A 15,810-nucleotide genomic window follows, 5' to 3' on the forward strand; every position below is an offset into this window, starting at 1 on the left:
AGTCTGAAATTCAGATTTGCAATGGAGATATGCCAAGACACAGAAAGAAGATTTCTTTTCAGGAAAGAATCTCTAAATGAAAATCATGTGATTATTAGGTTCTATACATACCATCAAAATTCTAATTCAGTCAGCCCCACCCTGAATCTAGTCACAACTCTAATTTAATCCACTTCCCCCTCTTCTAATTGAATCACTTTCTCCAATTCTAGTAAACCCTTTCATTACAAAGTTACCAGCCCACAAAATGTGAAAATTTTGCTTGAGGCTTTTAGTAAGAAAATGGAGGAAAAAAACTCAATGCTCACAAGTTAGAAATTACACTTAAAGTAGTATAAATGATAGCATCTGCTCTATTTTTAACCTAAAAATGATTAATTTTCTAATATAAAAAGCTGGTGCTTTAATCTAATTTGATAAGTGAAAAGGATAGAAAAATAAAGTAGCTTGCCTTCTACCAACAAATCCTGATTTTAATTGAAAATGCTTTGGGACCCAGAGAGATGATTACCTGGAACAGCCGCAAAATGATGAAATTTGCTGATGGTCCAGGCTAGATTACTAGATAATATTATAATTTAACCACCTCTTACCCAATCCAAGCACATAGCTACCTATCACTTGGTGGCCACTCCATTATTACTAAGACAATTAAAAGCAAGCATATTAAAAAAACAGTTAAAATGAAAGAACTAAAATATAGAAAATAAAGGGATAGGAAAAGACTTACCAGGCAAATACTAAAAAACAACAAAAAACTTTGTGTACAAAATTAGTTATTGAAAGTATTCTTTGAGTAGCATTAACAAGGACATTTGTGGAGCGTCTTACTGCATTTCAAAGAAAAATGTAGGAAAACATTAAATCATGAACATATATATAACTAATTGCATGGTCTGGAAATTTTGAAGCAATAATAAAGAATTAAAAGATTAAACGACAAATCTGTAATGGTGGGAATATTTTTTAATGGCAGTCTCTCCCAGATTAAACAAATTAGCAACATTGATGCATTGTGTGCATAGATACATATGTTTACTGTGTTTATATTTGAATATATATTTATATGTCGCATTTATATATGTATATAAAATCCTTCAACCAAAACAAAAGAAATACACATTCTTTTAAAAAAATGTTGGACTTTCATAAAATTAACTGTAAAGCTCCCAAATAAATTTCAATAAATGCCTATGTACTCATTTCTAAATGATATATAATCTTTCTAATTTTTGAACTTTATATAAATGTTCAAAATGTTTATGTAAATCAATCATGTAAAATGTTCAAAATGTTTATGTAAATGAATCATATGCTTTCTTTTATGTTTTGCTTTCATATAGCTGTTGTATACTATATAGAATTTAACTGGGTAAAAATACACAGTATGCTGGGCTGTTTATACTCTGCACCCTGATTCCCAACACCAAGCTACCCCCATGAGGACATCTGGGCCCAACAGCTTGGGAGGAAGAATGATTATTTATTAATTTAAAAAATTATTTCCAGTTTCTTCCATAGTTGTTACTTTTTTCAGTGATGTCAATTAAAATATTTTAAAATTATTTAGCTTTCTTTTAATATCATGTATTTTCCTGAAATATTAGGTTACTATACCTTTTTTCTTATTTCTACTTTTTCCCTTATTCCTACCACATACGCTTTTTTCCCTCTCGATTAGCTTTGCTTTTGCAGGGGTCTATCTTTTTGGATCTATTTACCATTGAGCTTTTACAAATACTAACCAATTCATTAATTTCTAATCTTAATGTCACTTATTCCTCCCACCAGCTTTTCTTAGATTTATATTATTTGTTCTTCTTTCTAATTCTACAATAAAGTGTTCAATTAAAAAAATACACAGTATAATTTATTCTAATAATTATGTTTCCAGTATGGTGATATTACAAATAATGCCACTATGTACATTTTTGTAAATGTGTAGAGGTGCATGGGTATACATTTCATTTCTACATCCCATCAGCACTTTGAGTTCTTGTTCTGTAATCTCACCACACTTGATATTGTCCAACTTTTCAATTCTAGGTAATCTGGTGGGTTTATAGTGATATCTTATGGAGGTCTTAATTTGCTTTTCCTTCATTGTTAATCACTTTATTTATGTTTATTGTTCACTTGAATTTTTTCTTTTGTGAGATATCTGTTAAAGTTTTTCTACTGAATTATCTTCTTTTTAGATTGATTTCTATGAGTTCTTAATACTTTGGGCCCCAGTTCTCTGTGACTATTTGTGCTACATATCTATTTTCCACTTCTTGGCTTTTCTTTTTGGTATATTTTGATCTGCAAAACAATTAGTATTAGGGTAATTCAGTTTATCAGTCTTTTCCTTTTTGCTTAGTGCATGGTATTTCTTAAGAAATTCTTCCCTACTTTGAGGTTACATTGGTATTGTCAGATACTATCTTCTGAAGGGTTTATAGTCATGCCTTTCACAGGCCCATCAGAAATTCATTCTATGCATGGTGTGATAGAGGCTCTTGGAATAATCCTGTGAAGCAAGTGTGGCCTTGTCCCTCTCTTCTGAGTGCTAGGCTCTCCTTGGCCTTTTGCACTTAAATATAAAATCTTAAATGTCATGTTTTACAAAATTACTTTTGGGATAACTGAATTTCAATTTAAGAAGGAATTGACAGTTCTACAATATTGAGTCTTCAAATATATTAACAGGTTATGTCTTCCCATTTATTAGGTCTTCTTTAATTGCTTCTAAGTAAATTTATATTATTGTTTCTATAGAAATCTTGTAAATTTTTGTTAGTTTTAGCCTTAGGTGCTGCTCAATTTTTAATGCTTTAATAAGTGCATCTTTCTTAATTTGTCCAATTGTTTGTTGCTGGTATATGTAAGTATAATGGTTTTTTATATATTGTATTTTAAATGCAGAGACTGTGCTAAACCCTCTTATTAATTAAAATAGTTAACTTATAACTCTTTGGGATTTTTTATGTAGACAGTCATATCTATGAATAAGGATAGCTTTCTCTCTCCTTCCCAGTCTTTTTCCCACTCCTTTTTTCCCCTTGCTGCCTTATGTCAGGTCGGACATCCAGTGAGATCATAGGCTTCCTTGTCTTCCTCCTGATCTTAATGGGAAAGTTTTCAAATTTTCATTGTTAAGTATGATTTTTACTGAAGGTTTTGGGTTAGTGCATTTTATTCAATTAAAATTACCCCCCACAATTTTTAGTTTGCTAAATGGATAACAAATTTTATCAGGAGGGTGGAGCCAACATGGCGGCATGAGCAGGACAGTGGGAATCTCCTCCCAAAAACATATATACTTTTGAAAATACAACAAACACAACTAGCCCTAAAAGAGAGACCAGAAGACGCAGGACAGTGGCCAGACTGCAGCTACACCAGCGAGAACCCAGCGACTGGTGAAAGGGGTAAGATACAAGCCCTGGGCCCGGCGGGACCCAAACACCCCTCCCCCCAGCTCCCGGCGGGAGAACAATAGGCAGAGCGGGAGGGAGACGGAGCCCAGGACTGCTGAACACCCAGCCCCAGCCACCCCCACCAGAGCACAGACACAGTGTGTGGGCAGAGGGCCCTGGATACTGGGGGAACAGGGCAGTAAAACCTCTGAGCAGGTGCCGAAGCTGATGCCCCTGTGACAAAGAAAAGCGGGGGCTTTTTGAAAGTCTTAAAGGGACAGGGACTTAACAGCTTGATGGAAACAACCCAGGTCACAGTACAGCAGTTGAATATTACAGGGAAAACCAGGTGCACTAACCCCCTGGGCAACAGCTCTGAGACCCCTCACGGAGGTAAACAGTCAAGCAGCCCCTCCATCCATTATCCCTCCGGGCGCTGCGAAAGCAGAGAAGCAGCCTGAGACAAACTCCGCCCACAGAAAGGGAAATTTCTCCCTTCCGGCCAGGCAAGACACAAAGACCCACTCTACATGCAATTACCCAACACAAGCCACTAGGGGTCGCAGTTGTCCCAGTAAAGAAAGGCCAGTAGCAAGTGAAAATTTTGGCCCTCCCAGCTGTCAGTCAATAGCACCTGTCAACATGAAAAAGCAAAAAAATATGATCCAGACAAGACTAACCCAGACAGCTTCGGCATCTGCTACATCTTCCCCTGAGAAGGAATCTGGGGAGATAGATTTAGCCAGTCTTCCTGAAAAAGAATTCAAAACAAAAGTCATAACCATGCTGGTGGACTTGCAGAGAAATATGCAAGAACTAAGGAAGGAGAATTCAGAAATAAAACAAGCTCTGGAAGGACTTCAAAACAGAATGGACGCGATGCAAGAGACCATTAATGGACTAGAAAACAGAGAACAGGAACGCAGAGAAGTTGATGCAGAGAGAGATAAAAGGATCTCCAGGAATGAAAGAATTTTAAGAGAGCTGAGTGACCAAACGAAAAGGAACAATATACGAATTATAGGTATTCCAGAAGAAGTAGAGAGAGAAAAGGGGATAGAAAATGTCTTTGAAGAAATAATTGCTGAAAACTTACCCAAACTAGGGGAAGAAATGGCCTCTCAGACCACAGAGGTACACAGAACTCCCATGACAAGGGATCCAAGGAGGGCAACACCAAGACACATAATAATTAAAATGGCAAAGATCAAAGACAAGGACAAAGTATTAAAGGCAGCCAGAGAGAAAAAAAAGGTTACCTACAAAGGAAAACCCATCAGGCTATCATCAGACTTCTCAACAGAAACCCTACAGGCCAGAAGAGAATGGCATGATATACTTAATGCAATGAAACAGAAGGGCCTCAAACCAAGACTACTGTATCCAGCACGAATATCATTTAAATATGAAGGAGGGATTAAACAATTCCCAGACAAGCAAAAGTTGAGGGAATTTGCCTCCCACAAACCACCTCTACAGGGCATCCTACAGGGACTGCTCTAGATGGGAGCACTCCTAAAAAGAGCACAGAACAAAACACCCAACATATGAAGAAGGGAGGAGGAGGAATAAGAAGGGAGACAAATAAAGAATCATCAGACTGTGTTTATAATAGCTTAACAAGCGAGTTAAGTTAGACAGTAAGATAGTAAAGAAGCTAACCCTAAACCTTTGGTAACCACAAACTTAAAGCCTGCAATGGCAATAAATTCATACCTTTCAATAATCACCATAAATGTAAATGGACTGAATGCACCAATCAAAAGACATAGAGTAGAGGGGCGGAAGATGGCGGCGTGAGTAGAGCAGCGGAAATCTCCTCCCAAAACAACATATATCTATGAAAATATAACAAAGACAACCCTTCCTAGAATAAAGACCAGAGGACACAGGACAATATCCAGACCACATCCGCACCTGAGAGAACCCAGCGCCTCGCGAAGGGGGTAAGATACAAGCCCCGGCCCGCGGGAGCCGAGCGCCCCTCCCCCCAGCTCCCGGCGGGAGAAGAGCAGGCAGAGCGGGAGGGAGACGGAGCCCAGGGCTGCCGAACACCCAGCCCCAGCCATCCGGGCCAGAGTGCAAGGCCCTCGATACTGGGAAAACAGGGCAGCAAGAACAGTGAGCAGGCACTGGAGGCTGGGCGACAGAGGACATAAGAAAAGCGCGCGACCATTTTTTTTTTTTTTTTGAACTTTTTGCTGCTTTGTTTTGGCGAGCGCTTTTTGGAAGTCTTAAAGGGACAGGGACCCCAATACTAGGGAAACAGGGCAGAAAGACCGGTGAGCAGAGGCCTGAGGCTGGCACCGGAGAATAAAGAAAAACGAACGACCACCTTTTTTTTTTTTTAATTAAAAAATTTTTTTTTTTTTAATTAAAAAAATTTTTTTTCTTGTTTTTTTTTGTGGTCGTTGTTTTGTTTTGGCGGGTGCTTTTTGGAAGTCTTAAAGGGGCAGGGCGGGTCACTTAATCCAGAGGTAGGGAATCCGGGATCTCTGGGCACCCTAACCCCTGGGCTGCAGGGAGCAGGGAGGCCCCTTACGGAGATAAATAGCCTCCCAGCAGCTCCTGCTCCAACGCGACTCCACCATTTTGGAGTAGCTGCCCGAGCCAGGCCACGCCCACAGCAACAGCGGAGATTAACTCCATAGCAGCCGGGCAGGAAGCAGAAACCCTGTCTGCGCGCAGCTGCACAGCACAAGCCACTAGAGGTCGCTGTTCTCCCAGGAACAAACCAACAAGAAAGGAAGTCCTTCCAGCCGTCACTCGTCCCAGTTCTGCAGACTATTCCTATCACCATGAAAAGGCAAAGCTACAGGCAGACAAAGATCACAGAGACAACACCAGAGAAGGAGACAGACCTAACCAGTCTTCCTGACAAAGAATTCAAAATAAGAATCATAAACATACTGACAGAGATGCAGAGAAATACGCAAGAAAAATGGGATGAAGTCCGGAAAGAGATCACAGATGCCAGACAGGAGATCGCAGAAATGAAACAAACTCTGGAAGGGTTTATAAGCAGAATGGATAGAATGCAAGAGGCCATTGATGGAATTGAAATCAGAGAACAGGAACGCATAGAAGCTGACATAGAGAGAGACAAAAGGATCTCCAGGAATGAAACAATATTAAGAGAACTGTGTGACCAATCCAAAAGGAACAATATCCGTATTATAGGGGTTCCAGAAGAAGAAGAGAGAGGAAAAGAGATGGAAAGTATCTTAGAAGAAATAATTGCTGAAAACTTCCCCACACTGGGGGAGGAAGTAATCGAACAGACCACGGAAATACACAGAACCCCCAACAGAAAGGATCCAAGAAGGGCAACACCAAGACACATAATAATTAAAATGGCAAAGATCAAGGACAAGGAAAGAGTGTTAAAGGCAGCTAGAGAGAAAAAGGTCACCTATAAAGGAAAACCCATCAGGCTAACGTCAGATTTCTCAACAGAAACCCTACAGGCCAGAAGAGAATGGCATGATATATTTAATACAATGAAACAGAAGGGCCTTGAACCAAGGATACTGTATCCAGCACGACTATCATTCAAATATGATGGTGGGATTAAACAATTCCCAGACAAACAAAAGCTGAGGGAATTTGCTTTCCACAAACCACCTCTACAGAACATCTTACAGGGACTGCTCTAGATGGGAGCACTCCTAGAAGGAGCACAGCACAAAACACCCAACATATGAAGAATCGAGGAGGAGGAACAAGAAGGGAGAGAAGAAAAGAATCTCCAGACAGTGTATATAACAGCTCAATAAGCGAGCTAAGTTAGGCAATAAGGTACTAAAGAGGCTAACCTTGAACCTTTGGTAACCACGAATTTAAAGCCTGCAATGGCAAAAAGTACATATCTTTCAATAGTCACCCTAAATGTTAATGGGTTGAATGCACCAATCAAAAGACACAGAGTAACAGAATGGATAAAAAAGCAAGACCCATCTATATGCTGCTTACAAGAAACTCACCTCAAACCCAAAGACATGCACAGACTAAAAGTCAAGGGATGGAAAAACATATTTCAGCCAAACAACAGCGAGAAGAAAGCAGGGGTTGCAGTACCAACATCAGACAAAATAGACTAGAAAACAAGAAAGTAGCAACAGATAAAGAAGGACACTACATAATGATAAAGGGCACAGTCCAACAAGAGGATATAAACATTCTAAATATATATGCACCCAACACAGGAGCACCAGCATATGTGAAACAAATACTAACAGAACTAAAGGGGGATATAGACTGCAATGCATTCATTCTAGGAGACTTCAACACACCACTCACCGCAAAGGATAGATCCACCGGGCAGAAAATAAGTAAGGACACGGAAGCACTGAACAACACAGTAGAGCAGATGGACCTAATAGACATCTATAGAACTATACATCCAAAAGCAGCGGGATATACATTCTTCTCAAGTGCACATGGAACATTCTCCAGAATAGACCACATACTAGGACACAAAAAGAGCCTCAGAAAATTCCAAAAGATTGAAATCCTACCAACCAACTTTTCAGACCACAAAGGCATAAAACTAGAAATAAACTGTACAAAGAAAGCAAAGAGGCTCACAAACACATGGAGGCTTAACAACACGCTCATAAATAATCAATGGATCAATGACCAAATCAAAATGGAGATCCAGCAATATATGGAAACAAATGACAACAACAACACTAAGCCCCAACTTCTGTGGGACACAGCAAAAGCAGTCTTAAGAGGAAAGTATATAGCAATCCAAGCATATTTAAAAAAGGAAGAACAATCCCAAATGAATGGTCTAATGTCACAATTATCGAAATTGGAAAAAGAAGAACAGATGAGGCCTAAGGTCAGCAGAAGGAGGGACATAATAAAGATCAGAGAAGAAATAAATAAAATTGAGAAGAATAAAACAATAGCAAAAATCAATGAAACCAAGAGCTGGTTCTTCGAGAAAATAAACAAAATAGATAAGCCTCTAGCCAGACTTATTAAGAGGAAAAGAGAGTCAACACAAATCAACAGTATCAGAAACGAGAAAGGAAAAATTACGACGGACCCCACGGAAATGCAAAGAATTATTGGAGAATACTATGAAAACCTATATGCTAACAAGCTGGGAAACCTAGGAGAAATGGACAACTTCCTAGAAAAATATAACCTTCCAAGATTGACCCAGGAAGAAACAGAAAATCTAAACAGACCAATTACCAGCAACGAAATTGAAGAGGTAATCAAAAAACTACCAAAGAACAAAACCCCCGGGCCAGATGGATTTACCTCGGAATTTTATCAGACATACAGGGAAGACATAATACCCATTCTCTTTAAAGTTTTCCAAAAAATAGAGGACGAGGGGATACTCCCAAACTCATTCTATGAAGCTAACATCACCCTAATACCAAAACCAGGCAAAGACCCCACCAAAAAAGAAAACTACAGACCAATATCCCTGATGAAAGTAGATGCAAAAATACTCAACAAAATATTAGCAAACCGAATTCAAAAATACATCAAAAGGATCATACATCATGACCAAGTGGGATTCATTCCAGGGATGCAAGGATGGTACAACATTCGAAAGTCCATCAACATCATCCACCACATCAACAAAAAGAAAGACAAAAACCACATGATCATCTCCATAGATGCTGAAAAAGCATTTGACAAAGTTCAACATCCATTCATGTTAAAAACTCTCAGCAAAATGGGAATAGAGGGCAAGTACCTCAACATAATAAAGGCCATCTATGATAAACCCACAGCCAACATTATATTGAACAGTGAGAAGCTGAAAGCATTTCCTCTGAGATCGGGAACTAGACAGGGATGCCCACTCTCTCCACTGTTATTTAACATAGTACTGGAGGTCCTAGCCACGGCAATCAGACAAAATAAAGAAATACAAGGAATCCAGATTGGTAAAGAAGAAGTTAAACTGTCACTATTTGCAGATGACATGATACTGTACATAAAAAGCCCTAAAGACTCCACCCCAAAACTACTAGAACTGATATCGGAATACAGCAAAGTTGCAGGATACAAAATCAACACACAGAAATCTGTGGTTTTCCTATATACTAACAATGAACCAACAGAAAGAGAAATCAGGAAAACAACTCCATTCACAATTGCATCAAAAAAAATAAAATACCTAGGAATAAACCTAACCAAAGAAGTGAAAGACTTATACTCTGAAAACTACAAGTCACTCTTAAGAGAAATTAAAGGGGACACTAACAGATGGAAACTCATCCCATGCTCGTGGCTAGGAAGAATTAATATCGTAAAAATGGCCATCCTGCCCAAAGCAATATACAGATTTGATGCAATCCCTATGAAACTACCAGCAACATTCTTCAATGAAATGGAACAAATAATTCAAAAATTCATATGGAAACACCAAAGACCCCGAATAGCCAAAGCAATCCTGAGAAAGAAGAATAAAGTAGGGGGGATCTCACTCCCCAACTTCAAGCTCTACTATAAAGCCATAGTAATCAAGACAATTTGGTACTGGCACAAGAGCAGAGCCACAGACCAATGGAACAGACTAGAGAATCCAGACATTAACCCAGACATATATGGTCAATTAATATTTGATAAAGGAGCCATGGACATACAATGGCGAAATGACAGTCTCTTCAACAGGTGGTGCTGGCAAAACTGGACAGCTACATGTAGGAGAATGAAACTGGACCATTGTCTAACCCCATATACAAAAGTAAACTCAAAATGGATCAAAGACCTGAATGTAAGCCATGAAACCATTAAACTCTTGGAAGAAAACATAGGCAAAAACCTCTTAGACATAAACATGAGTGACCTCTTCTTGAACATATCTCCCCGGGCAAGGAAAACAACAGCAAAAATGAGTAAGTGGGACTATATTAAGCTGAAAAGCTTCTGTACAGCAAAAGACACCATCAATAGAACAAGAAGGATCCCTACAGTATGGGAGAATATATTTGAAAATGATACATCCGATAAAGGCTTGACGTCCAGAATATATAAGGAGCTCTCACGCCTCAACAAACAAAAAACAAATAACCCAATTAAAAAATGGGCAGAGGAACTGAACAGACAGTTCTCCAAAAAAGAAATACAGATGGCCAACAGACACATGAAAAGATGCTCCACATCGCTAATTATCAGAGAAATGCAAATTAAAACTACAATGAGGTATCACTTCACACCAGTAAGGATGGCTGCCATCCAAAAGACAAACAACAACAAATGTTGGCGAGGCTGTGGAGAAAGGGGAACCCTCCTACACTGCTGGTGGGAATGTAAGTTAGTTCAACCATTGTGGAAAGCAGTATGGAGGTTCCTCAAAATGCTCAAAACAGACTTACCATTTGACCCAGGAATTCCACTCCTAGGAATTTACCCTAAGAACGCAGCAATCAAGTTTGAGAAAGACAGATGCACCCCTATGTTTATCGCAGCACTATTTACAATAGCCAAGATTTGGAAGCAACCTAAATGTCCATCAATAGATGAATGGATAAAGAAGAAGTGGTACATATACACAATGGAATACTACTCAGCCATAAAAAAAGGGCAAATCCAATCATTTGCAGCAACATGGATGGAGCTGGAGGGTATTATGCTCAGTGAAACAAGCCAAGCAGAGAAAGAGAAATACCAAATGATTTCACTTATCTGTGGAATATAAGAACAAAGGAAAAACTGAAGGAACAAAACAGCAGCAGAATCACAGAACTCAAGAATGGACTAACAGGTACCAAAGGGAAAGGGACTGGGGAGGATGGGTGGGTAGGGAGGGATAAGGGGGGGAGAAGTAGGGGGGTATTAAGATTAACATGTATGGGGGGGTAGGAGAAAAGGGAGGGCTGTACAACACAGAGAAGGCAAGTAGTGATTCTACAACATTTTGCTATGCTGATGGACAGTGACTGTAAAGGGGTTTATAGGGGAGACCTGGTATAGGGGAGAGCCTAGTAAACATAATATTCGTCATGTAAGTGTAGATTAGTGATAGCAAAAAAAAAAAAAAAAAAAAAAGGGCAGTTCCTGTGTGGTAACCTCCAACGAGTTCTACACAAGGGTATAAAGGTCATATAAAAGTGTAGGCAAAGGGTCTGTTTGTGTTTATACAGAGGATCAAAGCCTAATTGGGCTACCCCGAAAATGAACTAAGATACGATATGAAAAAGAACTTCCAACATCTGCACTCTCTGGAAGACTCATGCCAGAAGATGATCATCAAAAAACCCCAACAAAGATCCACGCACTGCTACAGCTGTAGATGCACTCATCCCACCAGCTCCTGGACTTGCCATGGGAATGAGGAAGGAGATATCTAAGCTGGCCTGTGCATACAGTAAAACAACAAAATTGGACTGGATCTATACTGTTGGAACTCAACCAAGAATTTGGAGAAGTGCAAATTGTAGCGCTCCAAAGTCTTACAACTACAAACTATTTATTGTTAAAAGAACATATGGCATGTGAACAGTCCCCAGGAATGGGTTGTTTTAATTTGTCTGATTTCTCTCAGACTGTTCAAGTTCAGTTGGACAATATCCACCATATCATAGATAAGTTTTCACAAATGCCTAAGGTGCCTAACTGGTTTTCTTGGTTTCACTGGAGATGGCTGGTAATTACAGATATGCTTTGGTTATGTAACTATACTCCTATTATGTTAATGTGTGTGTGCAATTTAAGTAGTAGCTTAAAACCTATACATGCTGAAGTTACTCTACAAGAAGATATATCAAAGAAATAATCAATCTTCCCATGTTTTCTTCCGCCTGCTACTTCTATAGCTTTTCTTCTTCCTTCCTAATTACAACCCTTAAATAGAATTCGTGCCTCATATCAAATTTAGCGAGTATCATAATTCTTCCAAGTGGTAAAGATACCTCAAGACAAATGCTGGGCATAGAAGCCACAGGGCATAAATATGCAAAGAAGTAAAAAGCTAACTTTTTCAAACAATAAGGCTTCTCTCTCACTTACCAACTTCACATTTCCCTGTATGGCCCCGGAAGATGACTGGTTAGCCAGAGACGGGTAAGATTCCTCAAGGGAGGAACAACCTAAGACAGGCACAGTCGCAGGGGGGCCATCAGGTGAGAAATTGAGGATCAACAGAGGTGAGGCTTAGAACCTCACCCCCCCGTTCTGAGAGAAATCTTCTGCATACGTGGATGTTTTATTGCCCTGGTCTAGCTTGGATTAACACATAGTCTACAGGCACACACCTGATCATCTACATGTGCTCTCTTACAACACTAAACTATGTTTTCTACCTTTATCTTGTATCTACCTACCACTTCAGCATTTTATTAAAAATAATAATAATAAAGAGAGAAATGTGGTATCCACATATAAATCAAGTATAAAAACCAAATGAGTATTCATATTTGAACTGACTGTTTAGAGTTCATAATGCATGAGCAAAACCGAAAGTTTCTGTGATGACTGCCCTTGTACTGTTCACTATGTAACTTATTCATTATGTAAGAATTTGTTCTACATGTAAAAACTTGTTTGTTATGCCTCAGAAGATTGGAGACTGACAAAAATTAGGCTTGTGGTGGATTAATGATTGTGCATTGAGCATTGACTCCTCTATACAGAATTTTATTGTCGTTAACAACCATTTGATCAATAAATATGAGAGATGCCCTCACAAAAAAAAAAAAAAAAAAAAAAAGGACAGACTTCCAATGGTAAAATAAATTAGTAACCGGGATGTAATGTATAGCATAAGGAATATAGTCAAGATATTGTAACAGCCTGGTAGGGTGATAGCTGGAACCTAGAATTATGTATATAAATGTTCTACCACTGTGTTGTACACTTGAAACTCATGTAATGTAATACTGTGTGTCAACTACCCTTCAATAAAAAATAATTATTTAAAAAAAAAAAAAAAGACATAGAGTAATAGAATGTATAAAAAAGCAAGATCCATCCATATGCTGCTTACAAGAGACTCACCTCAAACCCAAAGACGCGCACAGAATTAAAGTCAAGGGATGGAAAAAGATATTTTAAGCAAACAACAGAGAGAAGAAAGCAGGTGTTGCAATTTTGGTATCAGACAAAACAGACTTCAAAATAAAGAAAGTAAGAAAAGACAAAAAAGGACATTACATAATGCTAAAGGGCTCAGTCCATCAAGAGGATATAACCATTATAAATATATATGCACCCAATACAGGAGCACCAACATACCTGAAACAAATATTAACAGAACTAAAGGAGGAAATAGAATGCAATGCATTCATTCTAGGAGACTTCAACACACCACTCACCGCAAAGGATAGATCCACCAGACAGAAAATAAGTAAGGACACAGAGGCACTGAACAACACACTAGAACAGATGGACCTAATAGACATCTACAGAACTATACATCCAAAAGGAACAGGATACACATTCTTCTCAAGTGCACATGGAAAATTCTCCAGAATAGACCACATACTAGGACACAAAAAGAGCCTCAGTAAATTCCAAAAGATTGAAACCCTACCAACCAACTTTTCAGACCACAAAGGCATTAAACTAGAAATAAACTGTACAAAGAAAGCAAAGAGGCTCACAAACACATGGACGCTTAACACCACGCTCCTAAATAATCAATGGATCAATGACCAAATCAAAATGGAGATCCAGCAATATATGGAAACAAATGACAACAACAACACTAAGCCCCAACTACTGTGGAACACAGCAAAAGCAGTCTTAAGAGGAAAGTATATAGCAATCCAAGCATATTTAAAAAAGGAAGAACAATCCCAAATGAATGGTCTAATGTCACAATTATCGAAACTGGAAAAAGAAAAACAAATGAGGCCTAAGGTCAGCAGAAGGAGGGACATAATAAAGATCAGAGAAGAAATAAATAAAATTGAGAAGAAAAAAACAATAGCAAAAATCAATGAAACCAAGAGCTGGTTCTTCGAGAAAATAAACAAAATAGATAAGCCTCTAGCCAGACTTATTTGGAGGAAAAGAGAGTCAACACAAATCAACAGTATCAGAAACGAGAAAGGAAAAATCACGATGGACCCCACAGAAATACAAAGAATTATTAGAGACTACTATGAAAACCTATATGCTAACAAGCTGGGAAACCTAGGAGAAATGGACAACTTCCTAGAAAAATACAACCTTCCAAGACTGACCCAAAAAGAAACAGAAAATCTAAACAGACCAATTACCAGCAACGAAATTGAAGCAGTAATCAAAAAACTACCAAATAACAAAACCCCCGGGCCAGATGGATTTACCTCGGAATTTTATCAGACATACAGGGAAGACATAATACCCATTCTCCTTAAAGTTTTCCAAGAAATAGAAGAGGAGGGGATACTCCCAAACTCATTCTATGAAGCTAACATCACCCTAATACCAAAACCAGGCAAAGACATCACCAAAAAAGAAAACTACAGACCAATATCCCTGATGAACGTAGACACAAAAATACTCAACAAAATTTTAGCAAACCAAATTCAAAAATACATCAAAACGACCGTACACCATGACCAAGTGGGATTCATCCCAGGGATGCAAGGATGGCACAACATTCGAAAGTCCATCAGTATCATCCACCACATCAACAAAAAGAAAGACAAAAACCACATGATCATCTCCATAGATGCTGAAAAAGCATTTGACAAAGTTCAACATCCATTCATGATAAAAACTCTCAGCAAAATGGGAATAGAGGGCAAGTACCTCAACATAATAAAGGCCATCTATGAAAAACCCACAGCCAACATTATATTGAACAGCGAGAAGCTGAAAGCATTTCCGCTGAGATCGGGAACTAGACAGGGATGCCCACTCTCCCCACTGTTATTTGACATAGTACTGGAGGTCCTAGCCACGGCAATCAGACAAAACAAAAAATACAAGGAATCCAGATTGGCAGAGAAGAAGTTAAATGTCACTATTTGCAGATGACATGATACTGTACATAAGAAACCCTAAAGACTCCACACCAGAACTACTAGAACTGATATCAGAATACAGCAAAGTTGCAGGATACAAAATCAACACACAGAAATCTGTGGCTTTCCTATACACTAACAATGAACCAACAGAAAGAGAAATCAGGAAAACAACTCCATTCACAATTGCATCAAAAAAAATAAAATACCTAGGAATAAACCTAACCAAAGAAGTGAAAGACTTATACTCTGAAAACTGCAAGTCACTCTTAAGAGAAATTAAAGGGGACACTAACAGATGGAAACTCATCCCACGCTCGTGGCTAGGAAGAATTAATATCGTCAAAATGGCCATCCTGCCCAAAGCAATATACAGATTTGATGCAATCCCTATGAAACTACCAGCAACATTCTTCAATGAACTGGAACAAATAATTCAAAAATTCATATGGAACCACCAAAGACCCCAAATAGCCAGA

Source organism: Manis pentadactyla, chromosome 10, assembly GCF_030020395.1.
Source record: "Manis pentadactyla isolate mManPen7 chromosome 10, mManPen7.hap1, whole genome shotgun sequence".
Classification (NCBI taxonomy): Eukaryota; Metazoa; Chordata; class Mammalia; order Pholidota; family Manidae; genus Manis; species Manis pentadactyla.